A 26,507-nucleotide genomic window follows, 5' to 3' on the forward strand; every position below is an offset into this window, starting at 1 on the left:
GGGTGGGCATCCCCAACATGGGAGGCTGAGGAAGAGTTTCTCACACTGGACATGTGGGAGCAGAATCTATCCGCACCATGTATAACTTGGTGTCAATTAATTTGGTCACGAGGTCAACCTAAATTCTAGCTTGTGTTGACTTTTCACAGGTCAGGGCGAACCACTGCCAGTTCTCAAGTTATCCTGCAAAGACCAAACTGACCTTGGCCAACAAGTTCTAGTTCTTCTACATGTACTTGGGAAACTGTCCCTCTCCAGGGCAAGTTCACTGTAGAGACACTTTATTGGAAAAGCTGAGTGACAGCGCGCATTGTTTATTAACACTTACGAAAACAGTTATTTGGTAAACTATCACCAGTCCGTATGCCTTTTACCGTGTGCGCATGCAGGGGACATTTTTAATGAGGCACAGTGCCATTGAGGGCCCGTGTCAGGTGCTATAAGGAGTGCTTTGTTGTGCAGATGTCTTAAGAACAGCTCCAGAGGATGAAATATGACTGCGTTGACCTTTCAGCTGTGAGCTTATTTGTCAGGATTCAAATAAGTTGAAAGGATCAAACTGAACAGTTTCCGTAGTCAGACTGGGAATTGTGTTTCAGAGGTCAGCAGCAGAGGCCACATTGCAGATTCCATAACATAGCCAATTGTTGGTACATATTAAAGTACCGGGGCAGCTCCTGCAGACAGAGACACAATTAAAATTCTAATTTATTAATGTATACAGGGAGCTAGCCCAGCCTGTCACTCAGTGATTCAAATGACTGTCCATTCTTTTTGCCTCCCCCTTGGAGTTCTCGCAGCCTTAAAAACACTGTGACTCCTCTTGAGTTTATCAGACCTCAAGCGCATTGGAAAAATGAAAATATATTATTGGGGGGAAAAATCTTACACATAGTAGAGCTTTGGATAGAGATAATAAAAAAAACACACATACACAATCTGTCTGCTCTTCAGTATTGAATATCATTTGTGATTTTTTTATAGTAGACTTATTTTCCCTCATACTTGCTTTTTTAAAACATATGGCATTTTTAGGTAACTTCTCTTCCAAGATGAACGAAGTTCCTTTAGGGCTAAATATAAGAAGTAAAGTTTCAGGGGATTTCCTTTTGAGGGCTCTTTTTCTTCTTGCCTGTTAGGTTTTTAGCCACCATGCAGAAGAGTATGATACAGAGGGCTTCGTTTTTCTTGGCAAGGACAGTGTCAAAACCAACCTAACACATTCTGCTGAGCACTTCAGTCTGTATAAAAAGTGGGGGAAGAGGGGGTAAGCTCGAATGCTGGTTTTGCTAAAGAAGATGTCTTGAGTTTTTTCCTACTCCCTAAGTGGAGGAGTTGACAAGCAGAGAATTCAGCCCAGCTTTTAAGAGTCGGCTGGGGGAAAAAGAAAAAGGGTTGGTTGATGGTGCGTGTGTATCGTAGACTGTGGCTGCTTGTCTCCTCAGCTGCCTGGTAGGGTCATGCACGTTCACTAAGCTTTATTAGGTTGGCTGGCCTTCCACAAACAGAGAGGAGAAATTACTATCCTAGGCCACATGGTGTATTACCTCATTATAAAAATACGTATCTAAACTTGGAGATTCGCAGAAGGAATAACCTTCATATTTAAATATATCTTGCCAGGCCATGTCCTCGCTGAGGCATCTCAGCCGGAGTGGCTCTGAAATGAAAGGGAAATCCTACAGCAAATCTTAACAGTGCTCATCTCTGATCTTCTTACCTTTCATAACTACACTGAGAGACCTATTTTAGCAAATTTCAGATCTTCTGCATAGAGGAAGGCTTGACAGGGAAGAAGGATTTGATCTGCTGATAGCTTGAGGAAAAAAAAAAAAAAAAAAGAAAGAAACCCAAATCCCCAAATATACTGTGACTCATATTTTAAGCATATCTCACACTTCCCTGCTTTATGTTTGGCAGCGCTCTCTGGTTTCACAGGCTGATGATACAAACAAAAGAAAATGGAAAGTTAGAGGAGGCTATAAGTGGTTACTCGATAGAGATCATAAAATGTAGTCAAACATCACCGATTTGGACTAATTTCAGGGAGAGGAGAGTAAATAAGAGAGGAATGGCGCTCTTTGCAGATACTCATGCTGAACCAAATCTGAGCTGGCCACATTCTTGGGTTATGTGGTTTATTAATGAAGGCATTAATTGGGTATGGATATTGCTTCTGAAGCTCTTGAAAAATATTCTGCTTAGTAACCTAAATTGTCTTTTTACTTAGTCTATTAATTTACGTTGCAAATTTCTTTGATGAATGATAAAAACGAAAATTGAAAATTGGCCCCATCATCAGTTCACAATCAGAATGATACAAATTAATTAAATGCAACTTGGTGAACATTTCCAAAACGGCCCCAATGCACTGGGCGTTGTGCTGGTGTTCATCGTATACAAAATTGTCGAGGCTACAGACCCTGTCTTCAGGAGGCTTATGAGTCGTTAACAAGAATTAAGGTTTTGCTGCAAAGAGAAAATTATAGGTGAGTAAAAATAGTAGACTCTCTTCTATAAATATTTATGTACTTCTGAAGATTGCTTAAACAAGTGAAATAAATGCTTAACAGTGCAGGTGCACTCATAACCTCGAAAATGTGTAACTTTACTGGCTGAAGATTAATTTGTGAGTAGATGAGCAATTTTATTGATCAAATTCTGGAACTTTGACCACCGTTTCTGGGTAGTAATTCATTTTGGTTCTTTAAGCATTTTAGTTGTTGGCACGAGTACATAAACTGGAAGGAAATCAAATGACACATTTTCTCCTAGGAAAGTAAAAGTACATGTGTATTCTGGCAGCATTAAAGTTAGGAAAGAAAGTAAACCTTGTGTGTTGCTTACAGTGGAAAGCTGACCACAGTTTCAAGCCATCTTCAAAGAATTTGAACTTGAAGCCAGTCATCTGATAGTTTTCCCTCCTGCCCATCCTCTTTCTTCCAAGATTATGTCATGCATAAGCCCCCTGGTCAGGGGGCTGTTTCACCTGAAGGAAGGATCATGAAACCCAACAGAAGGCCAGCCTTTTAGTCCACTTTGGAAGCTCAGAATTATAATGAGGACTCCTGCTTTAAGTGGAGGAGGTTAAAACACAAGATTCAGCAGGTGTTTTTTAGCATTTTTATTTGCAGTTATATAAAACATGCTTTAGGCAGCATTTTTGCTTTGCATTAATGCCACATATAATCTTAGTACCTCGTATCATTTCCGTGTTATTCACAAAAGAATAAATTGGTAGAAGGAAACCTTTAAAGGAAACTACAATTTTTATGTTATAGATAGTGAAATGGAATGGTTTTAAAATAGTGACCCTTAAAAAATATTCATATGCACTGAATTAGTAAGGTAGATAATTCAGGACAGGGAGGTTAATTATTTTTATTAAATGTCTGGTGTTAACATTGTCCAGAACTGGCATCCCCAGCATTTTCAATTGATATGAAGTGTTGAGATTTTGATACCTTTTAAGAGGTCATTGTTATCACATGACTTTAGAGGAACCCAAAACCCTAAACATAAGTCTTGATAAGGAACGCTAAAACAGAAACGATGCTTCAGAAATGGTTATTATTAAGACTTTCAGATTACACATGCCATTAAAAAAAACGTAGAAATGATGACCCCTTCTCCTTGTAAAATGAACATACACACAGAATTTTGCTTCCAGTTTTAGGGGTTTCATGAACCTCAAGAAGTCCATCTTGGGGCTCAGGTTCATACTCCTGCTTTAAGATTTTTTTTTCTTAATGTGGTTTGTCTTTGCCTCCAAAATTCTTATGTGAGTGGTAATACAATGAGTTAGCTCATCTCTGATATTTCAACTTTAGTTGTACATAGGGTAACCCTGTGTCCTAGTCTGTCTAGGACAGCCCCAGCCCATGGCTATTGACTAGGTATGTTTATTAATAATTCTCACTCTTGGGGTATCTCAGTTTGAGCCGGGCATGGTGGCACGTACCTATAGTCCCAGCTACTCTGGAGGCTGAGGTGGGAGGATCACTTGAGCTCAGGAGTTCAAGGCCAGCCTGGGCAACATAACAAGACTGTGTCTCTATTTAATAATAAAAAAAAAAAAAAATCCCAGTTTGGACATTTAAAATATATGATCACTTACTTACATGTACCTAAGCATTAAAATGCAAGTACAATGCTAATATTTTCTATGTAATCATGTCTTTCTCACCATATGGAAAGTGCAGGAGATTTGTTGTCCCCATCCCCTTGGCCACAGACTGGTGCCAGTCTGTGGCCTGTTAGGGACTGGACCACAGAGCTCCACTGCACCCCTGCCCCCCAGTCCATGGAAAAATTGTCTTCCATGAAACTTAGGAACCTGGGGTCCACACAGCAGGTGAACATCAGGCAAGAGAGCGAAGCTGCATCTGTATTTATAGCTGCTCCCCATTACTTGCATCACTGCCTGAGCTCCACCACTTTCTTCCCCTCCTCCTCTATCCCTCCTCCCCACTGGAATTGTCTTCCATGGAACTGGTGCCTGGTCCCCAAAAGGTTGGGGACCACTGTGGTAGATGACGAATAGTCATAGCTGAACACGGGCCAACCCCATGGCTTCTCAGCGGTGTAGGCACTAGCCTTAAAGCACGTTGTGGATGAGGAAAATTGAAACTTAGAGAGGTTAAGTGACTTGCCACAGAACACAGCACCGGGGTGGGAAGCCAGGTTTTGTAGAACCGCAGATAACCAGTATGCCATCCAGAAGTTAATCATCGCCCTTCCTTCTAGGTGTGCTTACCCAGCACCTACTGAGTGTCATATTTCCCATAAATAAGTAAATTATTCTATTTTCTATATTATGAGCAAAAATAAAACCAAACCAACAAAAACCAATTCCACTGTAAATATCTGGATTTCAATGAAGAGGACTCAGAGCTACATGATTATCCTAATTGTGGCTCCGTGTCCGTGTGCGTCTGCGTGCGAGAGAGGGGAGAGAGTGCGAGTGAGCCACACGTGTGCGCAGCGAACAACAGCAAAGAAAAGTTATTTCTTATTCTCAAGTCTGAAGTGCTTTTTATGAGCGTCCATGTGTTAGAACATGGAGTAGTATGTTATAATCATTGTTGGGGCTAGGAGGTGGAGAGGGACAGGCGAAAAAACATACTTGACTGGTCAAAAATGTGTAAATTGCTGACAAAATGACACATGTAATTAAGAGTGCTCCTACCATTTTACCTTGTGGTTTACACCTCCAGTGTTGAAAAAGAGAGTGACTCCCACCTCGCTAATTACCATTATCACTGAAATGCTAGGGTTGGAGTCATTAGTTCCATGTGCATTTAATTAGAGGAAGGCTGAAATTGGATTTAACTTATTACTTTTTCATGGATCACTTTCTTGTCATCACTTCAAATTGGATTGCAGCCCCAGGTAACTAATTACGAGAGCCACAGGATCAAGAGTGAAAAAAAGGTAATTAGGAATAACACTGTCGGACCCTTGCTGGTCGTCCACTTGTGCTCGTGGGGGAAGGAAAACCACGCGAGCCCTATTTTGTGGTAGTACAGATCAGGAGTGAGAGGTATGTACGGTTGCTAGGCATCGTGGGAGCCTGTCACCCCCCCAGAGTGGTTTCTGTGATACACAGCTGAGTTGAAGATGTCGCATCAACGTGGTTCCGCAATCAGCTCCTTGATACCTAGATTAAACTTGTAAAAGCAACAGATTGGTTGTAGGTATGAGGCATCTCAACAACTGTGTAGTCTGGGGGCCTCACATCTATGATTACAACAAAGCTGTCAAGATGCCTCTGAGCCGGAGTACAGAATATTTTAAGTACGGGGAGTTAGAATTTAATGAACATATTAATGTTCCAGGAACATCATTCATATCTGACAGGGAGGCATATCAGGCAGCACAACAGTAAGGTTCAGGGTTTATACATCAGGAATTTTTGTCGAAGTTTCCCGTGGACTATAGCGTTTGGGTCATTGACTTTGCTTCTGGTTTCCCACCCCCGCACCCCCTGCCCCACCCCAGATGTTGTGGATAGGCTTCCTGAGGTTTTGTTTCTCCTTCCATCCCCATCTAAAATACTTGAAAATAAATTATATTGTTTCCATGTGCAGAGCAAAATTCAGAACTCCGAGCAATCAATTTTATTGACATCGTCTGAAAAATGTTGATGACAGTTCAAGGATGTGAAAGAATTGGATTTTTAAAGTCCCCAGTACTAAGTGTGGCAAAAAAAAAAAAAATTAAAAAAGGTAATCTCATTACTCAAAGTTCTGTGAGTTAGACTCTCCTAAGAAATGATTCTTCTTAAGGAAGAAAGAATTAGGAGGATTCTTCTTTGATAGGCTATGATAGCATAATGAGAAGTCTTGTTATCAAGCCTATTGGTTGCCTTGAAGGGAGAAAAAGCCTCTTGGTTTCCCATAGAAGTGAACTACCAAGCAAAGATGGTTTGAGTTTCCTTAAGTTGTTTAAAATTGGTTTTAAAGTTCTGTTAATGTAAGCTAATAATCGTGATTCAGTCCTGGGTGACTTTGAGACCTGGGTGAGCGAGGCTTGCTCATTATCCTCCAATGCAACAGGCTGTATAGACCACCATGTGTCCCCCTGACAGAGACCATGACACCATTATTCCCAAAGTGATAAAATACTGTTCTTGGAATTATGAGTCTTTTTCCTGTGTGAACCTTCTTAGCAAAATCTCAAGAACCAAAATAGTAATCATCAAGTCTAAGGCAGAAAATTAAAGCTTTTTTTTTTTTTTTTTTTTGGAACATCTTAAGTTGATTTAGAATTTTTGTACACAATATTCGTCTGTGGTTGAAAGGGGGCATGCCGAGGTCAAGTGATGTAGTGTTTTCCATTTTTCCATATGAGCCTCACAGTGTGTGATAAAAGCAAACTCCTTTATTTTGTAAGTCTGCAAGAATTTCTGATGAAATGCAGAGGTCACGTTCCCTGTCAATTTGAGTAGCCAGCATTTTTTAACTACTGTTTTTTCTTCCTTTTTGTGTGTCTTTTCTTCCCTGCCCCCACCTCGCTATAAACCGTGGCACTTTTCTGACACATGCACAGTGAAGTCCTCCAATCTGAAACTCATTAGCACACAGCATTGGACCCTGTCCAGTGGTTAGAAAATTTCCTGAAGCCTACAATAACAGCATTTGGTGCAACACCATGGACCAGAAGTGACAATGGGGGTAGTTGCGCTCCCCTGGCGCCCTTCCCGGTCAGGAAAGCCAGCTGACCGCACAACACATTGAGGCAGAGGTTGTGCATAGGGGATGGGCTCAAAAAGTTTGGTTCTTAGAGAAATGTACTTCTGAAATCACAAGGCACTATCTTTTTTCCCTTATGCTTATTATTTCAATTGGGTTGAAGGTATTTATCGACATTAGTTGTAGGAACATGAAAGCAAGCCGTTAGAGAAATAGGTTGGAACCCAGTATCTCCAAGGTAGTATTTTTTACCTTGGTAGCTATTGGGTATTACAGAACCTATGGATTTAATTAATTCATGCATGCATGCATTCATTCATTCAAACTTTATTTATTGACCCTCACTATACTGCGATAATGTGACCAAGATGCAAGCCCTGCCTTATCATTAGAAAAGTTACACCATTCACCATAAATCAGGTTAATTTAAGCTAGGTTTTCAAACAGGCAGCTGAGTCCCAGAAAAATAATAGTTATAATATTAAATAACAAACACTTTCATATAGTACTTTCTAGGAGTCAACTAATGTACAGCAACCAGATAGGAGTTAGGTCTATTATTATTCCCATTTTATAGATGAGGAAAGGACAGCACAGAAAAGTTAATTTGCCCCGAGGCCATACAGCTAATAAGTGGCAGAGCTGGGATTCTGGCCCACACAGTCTGGCTCAAGAATCTGTGCTTTTTTACATTACATTCTCCTGCCTCTCACTGAGCTACTGCTTTGGGCCCAGTAAATAGGGAAAGCAAAAGAAACGGAATCAGAGTTGCTGATGCTCAATGCCCGTCACTAACCACTAGACCACACTGTCTCCTAATTTGGACATATGTTTATGGGCATATTTGAAAAATAGTGCTTGTAATTGAAATATGCACTTTCTAAAGGGAAATGACGCTTGAGAAAGAGAAGAACGACGGGTATTACTCAAAGCCTGCAGACAACTCTGCAAGTAATTGTCTAAAGACAGCCGTTGAAATTGAGAAGCAGTTTGGAAAATGTACAGTTTGGGAAATTTGTGTACCGATGTAATTACGGTAGTTGTGAGCTGATGTCATGCCTAGTAACTGTTTTTGTATTGCTTGGGCCTTTGTTACTGAGCTGTGATATCATGAGCAAACTATTATAAACATAGCATGGATATAGCATGCTTGTGTAACAAAAGATCGGGAACTTTTATTAAGTTTGTTTTCCTTGTCATATTGTAAAAATTTATTATGTGTACTGTGTATATTAGAAACAGATTTGGGTAATTCTGTCTAAATGAAGTCATCCCGGCTATTTCCAGACTGTCTGTTTTTGGTTGTGAATAATTTTCATACATCAGATGGTTGTCATATTTAGTCCCTCTCAAAATTTTAAAGAGAACATATCCCATTTTGAACTTTCAGTGGACTTCATCCACCTTGCTGTTGGGATTGATTGTTTGAGTTTGAAATTATTGCCCAGTAAATTATGGAGACTGAATACTAGTCATTTCTAAAGAGTCCAGGGTTGCTGCTTTCTATTCATAACTTTTCCCCCTTCATCAAAAGAACAGATTTTTAACTACTTAAGTAGTAGAATTTAAAGCTGCCAGGACACAATTAGGCAAAGAGTGCCAGCCCTTGTCCTTTTACGTTACATGCCATAGAAGAACTCTGGTAAACATTCAAGCAGACAGAGCCCAGCATTTATCGGTGTTCATGGTAAATGTGGATTTTAAATGGGTAGTTCAAAAACTTTGGATGACTTGATCCTTCTCATCTACTCTCCACTAGTCCTTCTTTTGCTGCCAAGCTTTTAGAACCAGAATATTCTGCCTCCTGCTTCAACCTTTTTTTTTTTTTTAACCAGCTACTTCTTTCCTAACCTCCCCAAGTCTGGCTTTTCTCCTCCTCATTTTCTTCGATTCTCTTGTCACTAAATTCAGTGGTCATGTCACCATTCTTACCTCAGCCTGTCTATCCTCTTGGTAACATGTTGCTTTGGCTAAGTTGTCTTTATGGAAATTGCTATTTTTTAAACTTCTTCAAGTACATACCCGCCGGCCTCCATGCCATTCTCTTTGTGCTTCCTAATTCTCTCCAGGAACCCACGTTCACTCTTTCCCCTAAGTTCGGTTCTGCTGACCCCCCAGTAGTGCATCTGTGCTCTTTGCTAGTTCCGGTAGCTCCACACCCATATCCCATAGCCTGTTTGTACTTCTCTTCGGTGCCTATCCATGGCTGTCTCTTAGTTCACCATTTCACATCAATTTCAGTTTTTCTAATCCAACAGATCCCTTTTATCCCCAGGTCTTATTAGTCAGAATCCTTTGAGTCATCATTGACTTATGAATTTCCTTCATCTCTACCATGTTATTCATCCTCACATCTGCCATTTTCCCTTCCACTGGCATCTTCTGTTCGCTCCTTTCTCGTTGTTTCCTCTGCTGCCACCTCATTCTAGAACTGCCCCTTCAGGTGTCAATGAATTGATCTTGGCAAAGACTTGAGCCCAATCTTCACTCCCTCCCCCCAAAGCATCTTCTGTTCTGCATGTGTATCTAACTTCCAGCCTATGCTCGTGGCCTTTCCTGACACCATGTCCCTCCGCTATGCAAAACTTTGAATGGTCCACTCTTACATGCTATACCAAGTCTAAATCGTGCTGCCTTCGTGTAGCTTCATAGTATTCTAGCTTTGCATTACATTAGATGTCCTGAGAAGAAGGTTATAGCTTTCTGACGAGGGAGAGTGGGGGAGAGTCATGAATTCAGAGTCATAATTCCCTTTGTAAGGAGCTGGATAGAAGACAGTCCATTTGATAACACTTCAGAGTCCCAAAAATCCAGAATTTCAGATAGTGCCTGCTTTATTGCCTGCTGTTATAAAGAAGACCCTTGGTGATTAAATTGTAAGTTGAATTCCAGGAGAATATCTTTGTCTGCTTTCTTCAGAAAGAAACTAAAAGCCACATGATATGAGGTGTTTTCCTGTTTCTGAGTTCTCTGCCATATTATCCTATGCTTTTTTTCCCATTGGTATCTATTGCTGTTGCCTAGCGGGTTTCTTCTGATCTCCTCTGGCCGTAGGACCTGCAGGCTAGACGCTCCCTTGTCTGTACACGGAAGAACTGCTTCATCAGGCCTAATGAAACTGCTTTTAATAAGACATCAGTGAAATTATGTCTGGTTTGTTCTTTATTTGATAGTGTAAAGGAATTGGTATTTATTCTGGAAACAGAATTAAGAGTCCGAACCACATAGAATTACATAGAGCAAAGAGGTTTCATTGTGACTGCTAACTTTGATCTAGATATGAAGTAAGTCTACCTAGAGAGCTGTTTAAAGGACTCTGGATCCAGGATGGGCTCTTCAGCAATACCAGGATTGATTGGTCATGTCTGCCATGGCACTGGCGTTGGCAGTGGTGGTATGTGCACCTTCTGTTTGCCAAGGTTGCCGTAGACTTATCTGACATAGTCTATGCTGATCACATATCAGAGTGGAAAAGTACTTGGGATTATTTTTTTTTTTTTCTGGGAAGCCTGATAGATTCTGTAGTAACCATTGAAATATTACCAAAAATTTAACATGTGCTTTGTATTTTTCCCCATAGCTTTACGTGAGACTGAGTTTTAGATATCTTAAAAGCATATCTCTTCTTGATCAGATCTGAAGTGTGATTTATCCTTTAAAGCCACAGGATTTTTTATACTGGGCCACCACACGCATTCCACAGGATGGCTGAGTTGTGGAGATTTGTATGTCTGATTTGTTGGAGGATGAGGCAGCATCACATTGGAATTAATACCATGGCCTCCGGTGTCAGATTGCCAGGTTTAAGTCCCAACACTACACTTACTCCTGTGTGACCTTGGAAAAGTAACTTAACCTCTCTGTATTTTCTTTTTCTCATCTAGAGAGTTGAGACTGGTAACCTCACCTACCTGAAGGCAATCGTGAAGATTAAATAAATAATGCATGACAAGTGCTTTCAGAGTGCTTGAGATGTAGTCATTTCTCAGAAAAGTTAGCTCTTCTCGTAATTGTATAAAAAACTGTTTTTAAAGGGAAAATGGCAACCTACTAAACTCCAGTTTTTATTATAATTCACATGGTATTGGTCACTATTCAAATACATGTTTTAGCAGTGCATTGGGGACTGTCCTTTTGCTTATAATCAACTTGGTAACCAGATTTGATGGGAAGACGTCAGGTTCTTCATCTGTAAAATGGAGTGATCATAGCATTCACCTATCTCATAGTGTAGTTATAAATATTAGCTGAACTAATGTATGTAAGTAGCTTAGAAAGGCATATAACAAGTACTTAATAAAGGTTAGCTGCTGTCATCATCCCCGCTACTTAATATTATCAGCATTATTGTGATGGAGTATTATTTTCTTAAATGTGTCATTTTAGATATAAATGAGGATCTTGCTATTCTAAAAATTCCATCCTGGTCTTTTCAGAATTTTTTAAGAATTAAGGCTGTGTAATCTTAACAGCCAAGGAACTAGTCCCTGATCTGAAATCTTGAAGCTGTGACACTTTGTACCATGCCTAGCATAAAGTAGGCAATACGTAGATATTTCTTTTATGAATGAGTTACTGAATGAGTTAGCAAATAAGTGAATGATGAATGAACGAGTGGAGTAAAATATCTAAGCCAGAAAGAAAGGAATATTGATACTGCTTTGGTTGAAGAGGCTGCAAACTGGTCTCAGGTTCATTAACCTCTAGGAACATTTCAAGCCAAGAAACATAGCCTTAAAAGAATCCAATGTCAATCCTGCCTAAATCTTTCACTGGGTTGATGAAATGAATCTTGCCAGGGTATGGAGTGAAAATCAGAGAACTCCTGTGGTGCGATTAGACAGCCCTAATGCCCGGTGCTTGACTTTGTACTTTTGCTGATCTGTTTAAGGTATAATATTAATGGCATAGAACTTTAATTTGTAAGTATAGAAAATTAAAGGAGACTAAAGGCAAAATACAGAAATATATTTGGTGTCAAGATTATGTTCAGTGAAGCATAGTGAAGATGGAATGGGTTATTAAACATACTTGGAGGGAGGACGTAAAATATACCTAAATCTCTCATTTTGAAGGGAATTGGTTTACTTGATTATTTGCAACAGTATCACACTCAGGAAAATCTAAGACAAATGAAAGCAAAACAGAATTTAATTGAGCTATTATTTTGCAGACTTTGGCTTTGTTTCAGACAGTCTAATCAAATTGTGCTTTTGTACAAATAGCTAATGTTAAACGCAGCCTACCAACAGATGTTTAAAAAGAGTCTAATTGGAAAATCTACATCCTGGATTTAGTCTGTCTCATTGGAAAAAATAGCTTCAAATTTATATTTTCGAAAATGACACCCAGCGACAAGCATTTCCAAAAAAGATAAAGTTTTCTTCAAAGATGTTCGGTGCTGGGGTGGAATTGTCTTGAATAGTCAAAGGTGGCACTCTAGAAATTAAATTTCTTGGAGATTCTCCAGCTCTGTGCCATGTAGAGTTCTACAGAGAAATCTCCTTTATCATATTACGTCACCAGAGTCCTGTTACAGTCCCTGGATCATGTCAGGAGCCCATGTGCTGTAATTTATAATGAGCCCCTTCAAGTCATGCAAGGCACATACTGATTGATGACATTTAAAGGTACCGTCAAGGTGGCTGGCTAATGAAGTTGACCTTCCTCCATCGTTGTCTCTGTTTCAAGTTTGTGTATATAAACTATTTCACCTGCCATGTCTGCTTGGAACTTTTTATTGTATCTACAAAAGGAATTTGGTTTAATAGTAATTCTTTTCTGCCTTCAGACCAGGGGTTAGCAAATTTTTTCTCTGTAAAGAGCCAGACAGTGAATATTTTTGTCTTTGTGGGCCATACTGTCTCTGTGGCAACTACTTACTCGGATGGCGTCATGCAAAAGTAGCCGTAGACAATATGCAAATGAATGACCATGGCTCTATTCCAATAAAAATTCATTTGTGGACACTGATGTATGAATTTCATACAATTTTCATGTGTCATGAGCCATTCTTGTTTTGTTTTTTTCCCCTCAACTATTCAAGAATATAAAAACAAGTCTTAGTTCAAGGGCCATATACAGACAGCAGGCCAGATTTGGGCTTTAGTTTGCTGACCTCTGCGTTAGATGACTGGATATCATCATGAAGGTTGTTCATTGAACAAAGATGCTTGATCAAGGGAGCCAGGGTGGGCTGAAATCCAGCAATCGTTTATCAAGCCACGCACCCTAGCATGGGACCGGGGCTGTCTCTGAGTGGAGAAAAAGGCATCCTTTTTTCATTAGTACAGAGGTGCCACCCAACACCCAACTTCGCTTCCTTCCCATTGTCTTGGTCTGAAATCTGTCCATAGGTTAGGGCAGGTGTAATGGCAGAACTACTAATTTTTTGGATCTTTTGAGATTCAGGAAAATGGCCTTCGCTGGCAGGGCCACTACTGGCCCATTCCACATACTAATGTGAAATTCAGAAAGCCACCCTTTCAAGACACCTTACTCTCACCTATCTGAATGTCCTCATAACGTACCTGATTTTATTATATTAAAACACTATACTACCATCTGCCAGAAAAATATCTTACTAGTTATATAGATCTGCAGTGTCTAAGATGCATATGGCTCTGCCTTGAATTCATGACATAATGACACTGCTTCAACATGGAACACTTCTGCAGTGCCCAGTGATATGCTTATGGGATTTTTCTCCATTGTTTGCATTTCGAACCCAAGGATGTCTGCTTTTGGCACAGTGACTTGTATGTCTCAGTTTCTTGTCTATAAATGAGTAGTCAGTGCTTCTCAATCCTAGGGGGCACATCAGAATTAATATAATTATTGTCATCATCAAGATCTAGGGCTCAAAGCTTTTTAAAATCAAAGGTAGATTCCTGAACTCCACTGAATGAGAATCTTGGGATGGAGCGCAAGCATAGGTATATTTTAAAACCTTCATTTGTGCTTTCTATGCATACCTATGTTTGAAGACCACTAATTAAGGTGATAGCGAAGTTCATTTCCAACTTAAAATCTCAGTATATTGCGTTCTGTTTTTTTCCTCATTTCCTCACCTCTCTCCTTCCAGGGTAGTGGAAATGAACTCTCTGACCTCATCTCACCAATGTGAACCATCTTTGGTCATCGGAAGATGTTAGGGAATCCCAAGTCGGGATTCTTGGCTTTTGCCAGTTCATAAATTTATGCAGGATGTAGCTTAGAAAGGAAGCTGAATGTGCTATGTAAGAATTAGGTAGGCCACCTACCGTATTAACCTTAGAGTCCTCCAGAGAAGTCCAGGGAGTGACAAAGAGAGATAGTCTACTTGAAATCATATTAAAGGTCTACCTTGGGATTTAAAATATGCAGCTCATCTCCTTTTCGCTATACGCTTATGTGTTTCTTTTTTGGAATGGGCCTGTATGTCACAGTTTTATGATATGTGCTCATTTTTACAATATTCCTAGACTAGCCCAAATTTGGAAGTACTGTATCTCACCAGGTCACTAACCTGATTTCCTTCCAAAGCCATTGGGTACCTTTCAGGTAAGTGTTGAAATGTGGCCCATGTCTCAGGGTCACACCTGGTTTCTAGGAGTTTAGAGCATACTTCATTCAACAACTTGAATGCTATTTGAAACATAGACTCTGTGTTTATGTAGGACCTTTCTTCTGCCAGTGTTTTATAAACAAATACCTTCTCTGCTTATTTTGCAAAATACAGAATGAAGAAACTACCATTGTGGAACCAGAAAGACCAACTGGGCCTCCTACCTTTTTATCTGTGTTATCATAATAGCATATGATTTGACTCTTTTTTTAAATAGAAGCCTCTTCATACTACAACTGTTCTGGAATTTTTGGACTATTAATTGATAAAGGCAAAGCCATCTTATAGCAGTGTGGTCCGTGAGGTCTGCATGGCATTTAGGGCAATTTTTCTTTACGGTAACACCAGCTATGTGGGACCCGAGTACCCACCATCTCATGGCAAGTAGCCAGTCTAATTTTTCGTAACATAATTGACCAATTGGAATTCTACAAAAGAGAGATTATATTTTTTTTGACTTATGAACAGCAGGTCAGACATTTCAAAGAAAATTTAGAGAGCAGTAATTTTGAAAATGTACACAGATGAATTTGCAAATAAATATTTCACTGCCTACACAGCTCTATTTAGAATACTGGCTTTGGAAATGTATTCCAGGAGCCTCACCATTTTGCATGACACAGTGTCAGTTCATGCACAATATATTAATGCTTAATTGAAGATAATGTAACTGCAGATCAAAGGCATAATTAACGGGCTTACAGAAACTCTTATGTAGATCAGGATTTTGACTAATAGAAGTCTGGACAAAACTGGTTTATAAAAGGATCTTGAGACCAGCTGAGGCTTCATCTGTCTGCTCAGCTGATGGTGACGACAGCTGGAGCTGCTACCAGGGGTGGGTGGGTGGATAAAGGACCTCTCTCACCTCCACCATTCACACCGCCCCCCCCGCCCCCCAGCTCCGTGCTTTGAAAGCAGCACTTCTTGGTGCGGCTTCTGCTTGGCCCCTGGAACTCCTGGACTGTCTGTAGAGCTACTGCATATTTCACTGTATACAGCAAGGGGTTAGTTCCCATTAGTATTCGGATCTCCGGGACTCTGTGACCCACAACTGTCATAGGAAGCACGTGATCAGGGAGCAGGCCTCAGAATAGCTATTGGCAAACATAGAGCCGTGGGCCAAATCCCGAAGCCTGTTTTTGTACTGCTGACAAGACAAGAAAATCGTTACGTTTTTTTAATGGCTGGGGGAAAAAAATCCAAAGAAGAAGAATATTTCATAAAACATGAAAATTTATAAAATTCAGATTTCAGTGTCTACAACTACAGTGTTACTGAAATACGGCCACGCTCATTTGTTTTGCCGTCTGTGGCTGCCTTCAGCAGCGTTGAGTGGATGCGACCGAGACTACCTATCGTGCGTACCCTAAGATGTTTACTCTCTGGCCTCTTATGGAAAAAGTTTCTTGACCCCTGGCTTAGAAGTTTGGGTTTGGTCTTTAGGACATTTCTGGGGGGAGGAGGAGCTTCAGTAGCTAGAAACTTACTGAATTTGTAGAGAAAGATAGATCAAAAAATAGAAAACAGTTTTTTTGTTTTGTTTTTTGAACCAAAGTGTTGGGAAAAAGCAAAACAGGGCATAGTGGGAACTGATAGAGAACAGTGTTATTGGAAGTCAAGGATACCACATTCTCATAAGGAGATTATCGATCTTTATTGCTACTGTCATCATCAACAAGGTCTAAGTCTCATTTTGATCTTTATTAATGTAATTATCATCACAGGATTCACTTGGTATGAAAATTTGGTGTAAATGATGTAGCAATTCTATCTGAGAGCAAGGGCCCTAGGAAGTAAATGTGAGAACAGACCAGAGGACCAGTGATTCATTCATTCATCTGTCTGTTCACTTGCCCGTTCATATTAACATTTATTAACTGCCTGTTGTGTACCAGACCTACTTAGTACTGGAGTACAGAATTGAATATTTCTTAGTCCTTATGTCAGAGTTGACACTGAGCAGAGGATTATAATAGGATGTAATAAATGTACTAATAGATGTAAGCTTAGGGAACTGTGGGAACGTACAGGAACAGAGTACTCGAAATGTGGCTAATACAACTGAAGAGCTGGATTTTTAAATTTTATTTACTATAAATTAATTTAAGTTCATATAGCCATGTGTGGACAATGGTTACTGTTTTGGACAATGCAGACATAAGAACGTTTCCATCATCATGGAAAGTTCTATTGGACAGTATGATTTCAGAATGTTTGTTTGCCTTTTAAAACATTTTGTCAATATCTCCTGATGAAAGATCAAAAAGCAGTCTTTTTAAGTGTGGCTCCTTCATACATCTCCAAAGTGTATCTGTCTGACTCCTTGCTACATATTGTATCTTTCTATATCCTTTTACTGCATTGCTACCAGTGTAAGACAATACTTCAGTAATCTCTGGGAACATCTACTGCCATTTTCTTTCTGGGGGCTTAAATTTTCCCTCCAAATAAGAAAAACTCTGAAGCTCTGGAAGTTTGAAGGAAAATAAGTCAAACCCCCTTCCTCACGGTGAACCACAAGACCCTTTGAAAACTGGCAATTATTTTTATTTATGCCGACTTAAGATGGAAATAAGAACTTAAAAGAGAATTTGAAAAATACCCTTCTTACCAAAAAAGCTTAAATCATTTCCTCTGAAAGTTTCCTTCCATCTGAGGTCCCACAGACCAGCCTCCTCCTTCCCTCAGTGTGAGGGGGAGGAATGTGACCTCAGTTTCCATTGATACTGCTCTTAGGGTCCGACAAGTGTCCCTGTACTTGCCTGCTCTGTCAGGGCAGAGATCGGCACACCCTGGCTTTCCCGTTGGCTTTCGAAAAGCCAAATCCTTAAACTTCGTTTCTTGCTTCTAGGTGTTCATAACTGTGCATCTCACACCTACCTCCCAGGTGTGAGGTTTATTGGTCTTTGTTTTATTAATAATGCTATAATTGAGAATTATGTTTTCATTTAGATTAATAATAATAATAACAGTAATAATTGTAGCATCAAATTCATTCATTCAATATGTTGATTGGTTAGGAAAAAGCCTGGGATTGCCCTTAATCTTGAGTATTGATGAGACAATAAAGCTCAGTTATAAGTTTCTGGAATCAGATATACCCAAGTTCTAAGACTATTATCTGCCAGCTCTGTGAGCTTGTCTAAGTTAAGCTCACTTCTGAGCTTCTGCAGAGTAGAAGTGTCTACCCATCAGATTAATTCAGAGGATTAGTTTAAGAATATGTGCGCATACACACACACACACACACACACACACGTAGAGAATCTGGCACAGAGGGCTCAAAGTGTTACCTGCTCTTGTAGCTGTTGTTCTAATCACCATATTACTATTATTTTCATTCTTTCTTTTCCTTTTTTTCTTTTTTTCTTCTCGCTGTATCTCCTGGCCTAGAGTATAGTGGTATCATCACAGCTCGCTGCAGCCTCAAGCTCCTGGGCTCAAGGTATCCTCCTGCCTCAGCCTCCCAGAGTGTTAGGATTATAGGTGTGAACCACTGTACCAGGCCATCACCATATTATTATGATGTTGGTTATAGGTCATCACTTGTGAGATCCTAGGCTGGCTTGTACACACAGAATTGGAATTTTATGCAGTATTGAAATTGCATTTAGAATGGTCATAACTATGTTATCATCTCTGGATATTTGATACATGCCAGACAAACTGAAAACTTTACAAAGAAAAGTGTGCTGAGTGGATTGTTCACATCCATAGGTCTTCTGTAGAGGGTCTTATGGCTCCTGCGATGGTGCAGTTAGCTACACCTGCTGAGAAGAAAAGATGGGTGTGATGATCATGCTCCCAGACTGACTTGCTCCTAGTTCTTCTCTTCACTTTAAGGAGGAGTTTTTTGTTTGTTTGTTTGACTTTATAGTTACATATGTGCAAAGACCAGGGAGTGATCTAATTTTCCTTGCAAATTCTACTTTTCTTGGGTCTTAATATGTTGGGAAGGGAAGCATGGATTATAAAATTGTTTTTTCATGAGCCCTGGTTAGAGTTGACTTGTTTCTCTTGGGGACTGAGTAATTTGTTACTCTTCGTTGCCCTGTTATTTTTCCCCCCAGGGGTGGTTCTCTTTGCACCTGCAGGAGACTTGTTCTTTCACTTCTGTATTATCACATTATTTACTGCATTTATGAAAAAAGGGGCAAATGTTTTCTTACAGCCATTGTGACAACTTTGATATAAATAGGACAATACTATTCAGTCAAAAAAAAAAAAACATGGAAATGTCCAAGAAAATGTGAAAGAAGCTTGGGAAATGAAATTCCTTGAAAATAGGAATTTTGAGATTTATTTTATGGTGGGAACAAGGAATTGATTCCCCGTTAGAGATTGCAAACTGATGGTCCACAGGCTAGACTCTGTTTTGTTTGCATGTACAAATTTAAACATTTTTTGGAGTTCCTTGCAAAGATTTAAAAAAAATCTTGGCCAGGTGCAGTGGCTCATGCCTGTAATCCCAACACTTTCGCAAAATGAGGCCAGAGGATCACTTGAAGCCAGGAGTTCAAGACCAGCCTGGGCAACATAGTGAGACCCTGTCTCTACAAAAAAATTTTAAAAATTAGCTGGGTACCATGTCGCACATCCGTAGTCTCGCTACTTGGGAGACTGAGGCATGAAGATACCTTGAGCCCCAGAATTTGAGGTTGCAGTGACCTATGATTGTATCACTGTACTTTAGCCTGGGCAAAAGAGTGAGACCCTGTCTCCAAAAAAATATAAAGAACTGGAGGTTTCTTATTAAAATTTCATATTCTAAGCTTCCCTTTAAAAAGAATCCAAAGTTCAAGCAACATACATAGCACCAGTTATCTGGAGCTGAGAGATGCTGCCTCCCCTACCACCAGCACCTTGCCACCTTCCCCCTGCTTGCCATGGACTTCGTTCCTGCTTAGCATATTGCAGTCACCTGCCTCTCTGCTATCTGTCCCTCTTCTGAGTGGCCCAAGTCTTCAGGAACAGATCTACCTCAGTCTCAAAGATGGCAGTACTCTGTAACAAGCCAACTAGAACCCAGGCATTCTGGAATTCATGATTCTTTGTATCTTTGTACCCTGAGCATAGATTGATGCCTTTTTTAACTGGCTGCCTGTATGAAAATTGGAACTCAGCTTTCTTAACCAGGACTGTGTGCAGCAATGAGCCCCACATGGCAAGGATGGGGCAGGGGGGCATGTGTTCCTGTAGGAAGACAGTGTCTACTAGGCCAGATGAGATATACATTTGCCCTTGCCATCAGGTTTGGATTTTCCGTTAGTTACCCCAAAACTTAATGTGTTAAGACAACAATTTTAACATTTATTATTTCACACACTTTTCTGTGATCAGAGATAGGGGAGTGGCTTAGCTGGGTGGTTCGGGCTCATAGTCTTTCATGAGATTGTAGTCAACTTGTGAGGCTGGGGTGTGACTGGGGCTGGGGGATCTGCATCCGGGACAGCTCACTCACATGGCTCTTGGCAGGAGGCCTCAGTTCCACGTGATGGGGCCCTCTCTGTAGTGTGGCTTGAGTGCCCTCATCACGTGGCAGCTGGCTTCCCCCAGAGTGGTCCAAGTCTTTCGTGACCTAGCTTTGGCGATCACATACCATTACTTCTGCCATATTTATTGGTCACATAGACCAGCCCTGACATGGTGTTGGAGGGGACTACACAAAGCATGACTACCAGGCGGTGAGAATCTTTGGGGGCTGTCTCGGAGGCTGGGTACAGCCGATACCAACCTCTTCATTAGCCCTATTTAGAATCCACTATGCAGGAGTGAACCACTGTAATCGCTTGTAACGTGTCACATCTCTCAGCTATGTTGGACAAAAAAAAAAGGCCAACATGTGGCCTGAGCCCTGAGCACTGATGTACTCTTGGATCAAGGCCATTGACCACAAAGTATTATTCACCTCACTAAAAGATCAGACAAAAGAAGAGATGGAATTGCACCAAGATTATTTGGTGAATTAGATTTCTTTCTCAGATTCTCCAAATTGCCTCCAGTGTTTCCTCCCTGAACACTGGGAGGTTTGCAGATTCTCAATGCTGTGAGACCTTAAAAGATGATCTCGAAGTGATTTTTTAAGGCAAAACAAGTAGTTGATATTTATATCCAACTGCCTTTCTAGTGTCTCAGAATTCTTGATATCATTGGAATGATTTTGTTAGTGCCTTGCCCAGTTAAGAGTAGTTATCCTTTCAGCACTTGAATAGACTGTTAATGAGATTCCCTGTTCAACGTATGACACATTATTTGGTGGTTGCGTCGGCCCAGACACTCTACCAGGTATACCTAGGGTGAGCAGCAAAGAAAGCACACAGGCTCCCTGACCTCATGGAGATGACATTCTCATGGGACATTAAACTGGTAAGCAAAAAATACAGCACCACGTGTTGTGTGATGATGAAAGCTATAGGAAGACAGAGAGGGTTAAGGTCTGGACAGTGGTGGTGATATTCCCATGAGCTTTGACTAGAGAGCTCGATTCGGTGAGGGATTGAGTGTTGCAAGGAAGTATCTGGGGAAGAATGTTTCAGAGGGAGGGAACAGCAAATGTGAAAGCTCCCAGACAGAAACGAGCCTGGTTGCTCCTCTCCAGTTCAAGGAGGCTCTATCTCTTCCCTAGCACCTTGGTTCTCACCACCGGACTGCTTGTTGTTAACTAGTAGCTTTGTTTTCTTGACCAGAGTCTTACCGTCCTCTACAAAACTACTTTTGTGTGAAACCAGATTCACATGGGAGGCGTTATGCTATGGCCAGCCTAGTGTGTATTTCCCCTTTTTCTCCCCGCAAAGATTTTATAAAACTTACGTATGCAAACAGGTATTTTTGTTTGTTTCACATCAGTCGCTTTTGCATAATATAACAAGCTCATGATTTTACATTACAGTAATTCATAGAAAGTGATAGTCATCTTGCTTAGATACCTTAGTTCTCAAATCAAGACTGCTAAATATAGTACCTTCTCAGACCCATATAAGGTGCCATAAAAAAAGAAAAATAAAGGTCAAAGTTTCCCCACCCACGAATTTGGTTATAAAAACAGCAAAGCAGGGTTTTTCTGAACTCGAATCAGTAAATTTTTAATTTAAATAGTATCCTGTTTTGACAAAGTGCTAAACCACAGAGGTCTCAGAAAGACACTATTAAAGCTTTTTCAAAATCTGCTGGCATCTCTCAACAGGAAACTTTGGATGACTTTTGTTATCATTTTGTGATACACTGACAGGGAATGCCTGCCCTTATTGGCTGCATCCAGGAAATGATCAGAATACTTCTGGTGTGGCTCAGACCTGTTTACATTAACTTTAATATGTTGTGTAACCCTTTTCCAGACAAAACCTGTATTGTTTCTTTTCTTTGATTAATTAGCATTGGATTTCTGACTTTGCTAAGTACATATCCAGAGCAAGACAAAATATGATGTCACATGAGTTTTATTCTCTGATCCACTCAACAAAGAACTGAGCTACCTACAACTCTTTACCTACCTTGGTCTTGTGATCTTATCAGTTGCACAGTTCAGTTATTTGGGGCCTTCACAGTTCCGGAATGGCCTGAACTGTCCCAAAGAAATGCAAGGTACTAGAAGAGCTCTTTGTTGGAATTCAGTCCCCAGCCCTCTCTTTATCTCAGTTTGTTACATGTGCAATAGTAAGTTGCATTTTACTGTAAAGGTGACTGCATTTTTCTTATGGGGCCTTCAGGGTAAACAGCCGTTAGTTTCCATCTGTGAACACACATGTACCTTGTGTTTGAGTAGGGTGCCCGGTGCTTCCAGAGTCATTATTTCTCTGTAATGTTTATTCTCCATGGTTGTGCATAGATAGATTCTATGCCCCAGTGCCAGATGAAGAGGTAGCCTGTAATTCCAGCTGAATGTGTTACAGTTGAAAGTAGGCTGGAGTGGAAGCAAGCGATGGATCAAGCAAATAGCTTTTAATTTTACATAAATTGGTTTTCTACTTTGCTTTGGGGCAGAAGTTTGCAGCCCAGGGTCACGTTAGATGTCGCTCACGATTTGGAAGAGAGGCATTCCTGGAAAGTATCTGGCAAGACAGAACTCCGGAGTTCAGTCTCTGCCTCTCGTTGATGGACTTGGGGAAATTGGAGATGGCGTCTCTAGCATGGGATGGCAGCCTTATCTCTGGAGCAGCTAGCGGCGCTGGAGGTTAGAAAAGGCAACAACAGTTCTAGATTCTCTGAGAATAAAATTCGCGTGACATTTATCAAATGTGACCCCCCCCTTCCCCCTCCCATACATTGCATAATAATGACCTTTGTATGCGGTGGTGTTGCATAAGGGAGAATCAGAAGATTGCCTTTTAGGGGAGGCTCACAAATTTCCTTAATATGGAATTAGCTAACAGTCCTAGCTACTAGATAAGTAAATTAGAACTGCATTGGGCACAATCTGAGAGAGGGCAGAGCTCTCTTTTTGCCCCTTGCCCAAGGACAAAAGTGGATAAGGCCAGTTGTCAACATGAGACACTGGTTTTAGGTTTAGAGCTACAAAGAATACAGTTGTGAAGGAGTTCAAGCTGATATTTGTAGTTCTAGTTTTAGAATTTTCAGCTTTGTCATCCAAAGACTTAGCCCAGGCTTTAGAAACAAAGGACTCTTGGGCAAAATAATTAACTTCATTTTGTCTCTGCATCTATAAAATGGCCATAAATGATCTCCACCACACAGGACAAGATGAAAACGTGAACATAAAGCACCCAGCCAGAGACACCAGCATGTGACACACACTTAACAAAACGTGCTAATAATGTTATTAGAACTTGATTGAATTATTGTTGATGATTCTGAAATACCAGGTTAATATTAATATTCCTTAATAGTAAAAATCTGAAGCCACAGGATCCTACTAATCTTCACCCAGAATTTCATGGTAACAGGAGAATAAATGAAACTTTGGAATGCAAGATAATAAAGGGGCGAAGTCAAAAAGATAAGTGGAAGAAGAAAGTAGTTATAAGCTCTTGATGAGCTGGACAGAAAGCATAATGCAGAGAAATGAGTGGATTTTGACAAGATTTTTGAAGGAAAGGAATGAACAGCTGCTAATTGGGAATGACTATTTCATGCTCAAATCCATATATTTAAACAATGATTCCTATTTAAAAATCATTTTATTTAGGAGGAAGCAAAGCCTTTAAAAAATTTTGTTAACATTGTGTAAGGAGAGGTTAATCCATTAAAAACCTATTCTATATTTTAACAGGCCTATTTCAATAGTATAGCTTACACCATGGACATTTTGAAATGGGCCACTGTGGAAAAAAAAAAGTGCATTTCCCTAGAATGTATGAATTATAATAAAATAGTTGCTAACAGATTTTTTAGTACCAGACTCCATGAAAGTATGCTTGTCATAATTTGGCAAAGTGGAACTAGAACAAAAAATAAACTAAAATGTCAGATTCAGGAGAAAGGAGAAACAAACCCAAGAGTAAGGAATCAATGTGGAGTTTAAAAACAAACAAACAAAAAGAGTAAAAAAATTTTGAGTGAAAACCCATTGGACTAAGAAGTCTTACTAGTACTGCTATCATGAGACCATAGGGGGATTTCTCTATTTTTTTTTTTTTTAAGAGGGTGAAAATGTCTTGAAGAAATTTCCAGGGCTTGGTGAATAGAAGGCACTATTGAATTTCAAAGTGGGGTTGCGGGCATACCCTTATAAGAAATTTCTAAATTTGGGTGACTGCAAGAAAAGTGTACATGTGGTGAATCGAAGCCTAGTGAGTGATGCGTGGTTGGACAGGCCGAGTATAATTGAGGTTGACTTGGGGAATCCCTTCCAGAATAGCATCATATAAACCAAGATTTGCAACTGCCATCATGTGCTTTGAACTTTGGTGTTTCCCTCATGCTATGCTTTTCAAGGTTGATTGGAAGTGTTACTTTGACTACTTCCTAATCTCCTTGGGGAAGGAGGTACCTGTATTAGTCAGGACATTTCCCCATGCAAATATCAAAACCTAGCTCAGACTAGCAAGTGATGGGGGTGAGGGGGAGAGTCTGTAAACTCTCAGAGCTTGAAAGTTCAAGGGCTAGCCTGGCCTCAGACACAGCTGGAACCAGACACTCAGATAATGTCATCAGGAATTGGTCTCGCTCTCTTGTTCTGTTCTGCTTTCTGTTCGTGTTGGCTCCATTCTCTGTCAGGTTCTCCCCTTGCTGAGGCTAGAGGACTTCTGAGAGGCCCAGATTTACATATTTTCAGTTTAGCAACCCCTGTAGAAAAGAGAGTATGTCTTGCCCAGTAAGTCCAACCAAAGTCCCTGAATTGATTTAGTTGAATGACTTGGGTCAGGTATTTATACCCAGTCACTGTGGATTAGGGGAGGGGGAGGAGAACATGCCGATTGGGGGGACCAAGCCCCATGCCCACCGCTGTGTCCCCCTGGATGAAGTTGGCTCCCTTAAAACCACATAGATCCAGAATAGATAAGGAATAAGTTGTTGTACCTCAGTTTTCCTTTTAGAAGATGGAGGATTAGGTGCTATATTGACATTTTACCCCTTATCGTAAAGAGGGTGAGGCATACCATATTGCTAGACATATTATTCAGCCAGTTCGCTGGGTTACCGGAAAAATCATTTCCTTAAGAGCTGGAGAACTTGACATTTAATCCCAATATGGCAACTAATTGTCTGTAAAACTTGGTAGAATAAATAAATTTCTTAGGACTCAATTTCTCCATCAGAAACCAGAGAAGTTTGGTTTAGAATATTTCCGTGGTCCCTTCTTACTGGAAAAAGTCGATATTTCAAACTTACAACTCATCTTTGCAGTGGCTTTCATATTACGCCCATTTCATAAACTGGTATGTTCTAGACTATCAGCACTGTCTGTTCCGTGTCTGTGTGGTAGTTACAAGCCACGTTGATTATTGAGGACTTCAAATGTGGCTAATGTGATAGAGGAACTGAATGTTTTTATTTAAGTATAACTAAATTTAAATAGCCACTTGCGACTAGTGTCTACACTATTGGACAACTCAGCTCTGGATTAATGACCAGAGATTTTTAGACAAGTGAAATGTGCGTGACCATGAAGATGACTTAAATCTTTATGTCTAGTGCCCTTTGGTTACTAGTACTTAGACATATTTTTCATTGATAATTTGTAGTTGAAAAGCACTGCTCATTCCAAAAAATACAGAAAGATTATTGTGTCCCTGCGTATCCCCCAATGAAAACAAACTTTTAAGTGCTGGAGGCTGATTATTTTAGTTTTGTAGTTCCTCATGGGCCTTCCCTGTCTGGTGGTGTGAAGCAATGGAAAGAATGCTTAATTATGAGTCACAAGTTTGAGGGTTCTAGTCTCGTTTCTGCCAGTAACTATTAGATGTCTGACCTTTAGCTCTTCATTTCTCCTTCCAGGGCATCAGTTTTCCCATCTGGAAAATGAGGGGGTGGGATTAAGATGATCTCTAAATCTCTTCCAGATCAAAGTTTCTATGATTCTATGTCTTTTTCTTCATTCTCATGACCAGAATGGTGGCCGAGAGTTTCTCTTTGTGTAGTCTCTGAGCATAAGTACCAGTGATTGAAAGAACTGGGGAGATGCCTTGGACTATTTCAAAATTTGAATTGTGGAGTGTTGGAACACTTTTCAAATTTCCACTGGAGTCGGGCATGGTGGCTCATGCCTATAATCCTAGCACTTTGGGAGGCTGAGGTGGGAGGATTGC

The 26,507-nt window shown here is 40.2% G+C and overlaps 1 protein-coding gene across 1 annotated transcript in view; it reads left to right on the forward strand.

Moving 5' to 3' along the window:
- The window catches only part of FOXP1 (forkhead box P1), a 163,683-nt gene that overhangs the window by 18,095 nt on the left and 119,081 nt on the right, over positions 1-26,507 (forward strand). The window lies entirely within an intron of this gene.

This window comes from Propithecus coquereli, unplaced genomic scaffold (assembly GCF_000956105.1).
Source record: "Propithecus coquereli isolate 6110/MARCELLA unplaced genomic scaffold, Pcoq_1.0 Scaffold391, whole genome shotgun sequence".
Taxonomy (NCBI): domain Eukaryota; kingdom Metazoa; phylum Chordata; class Mammalia; order Primates; family Indriidae; genus Propithecus; species Propithecus coquereli.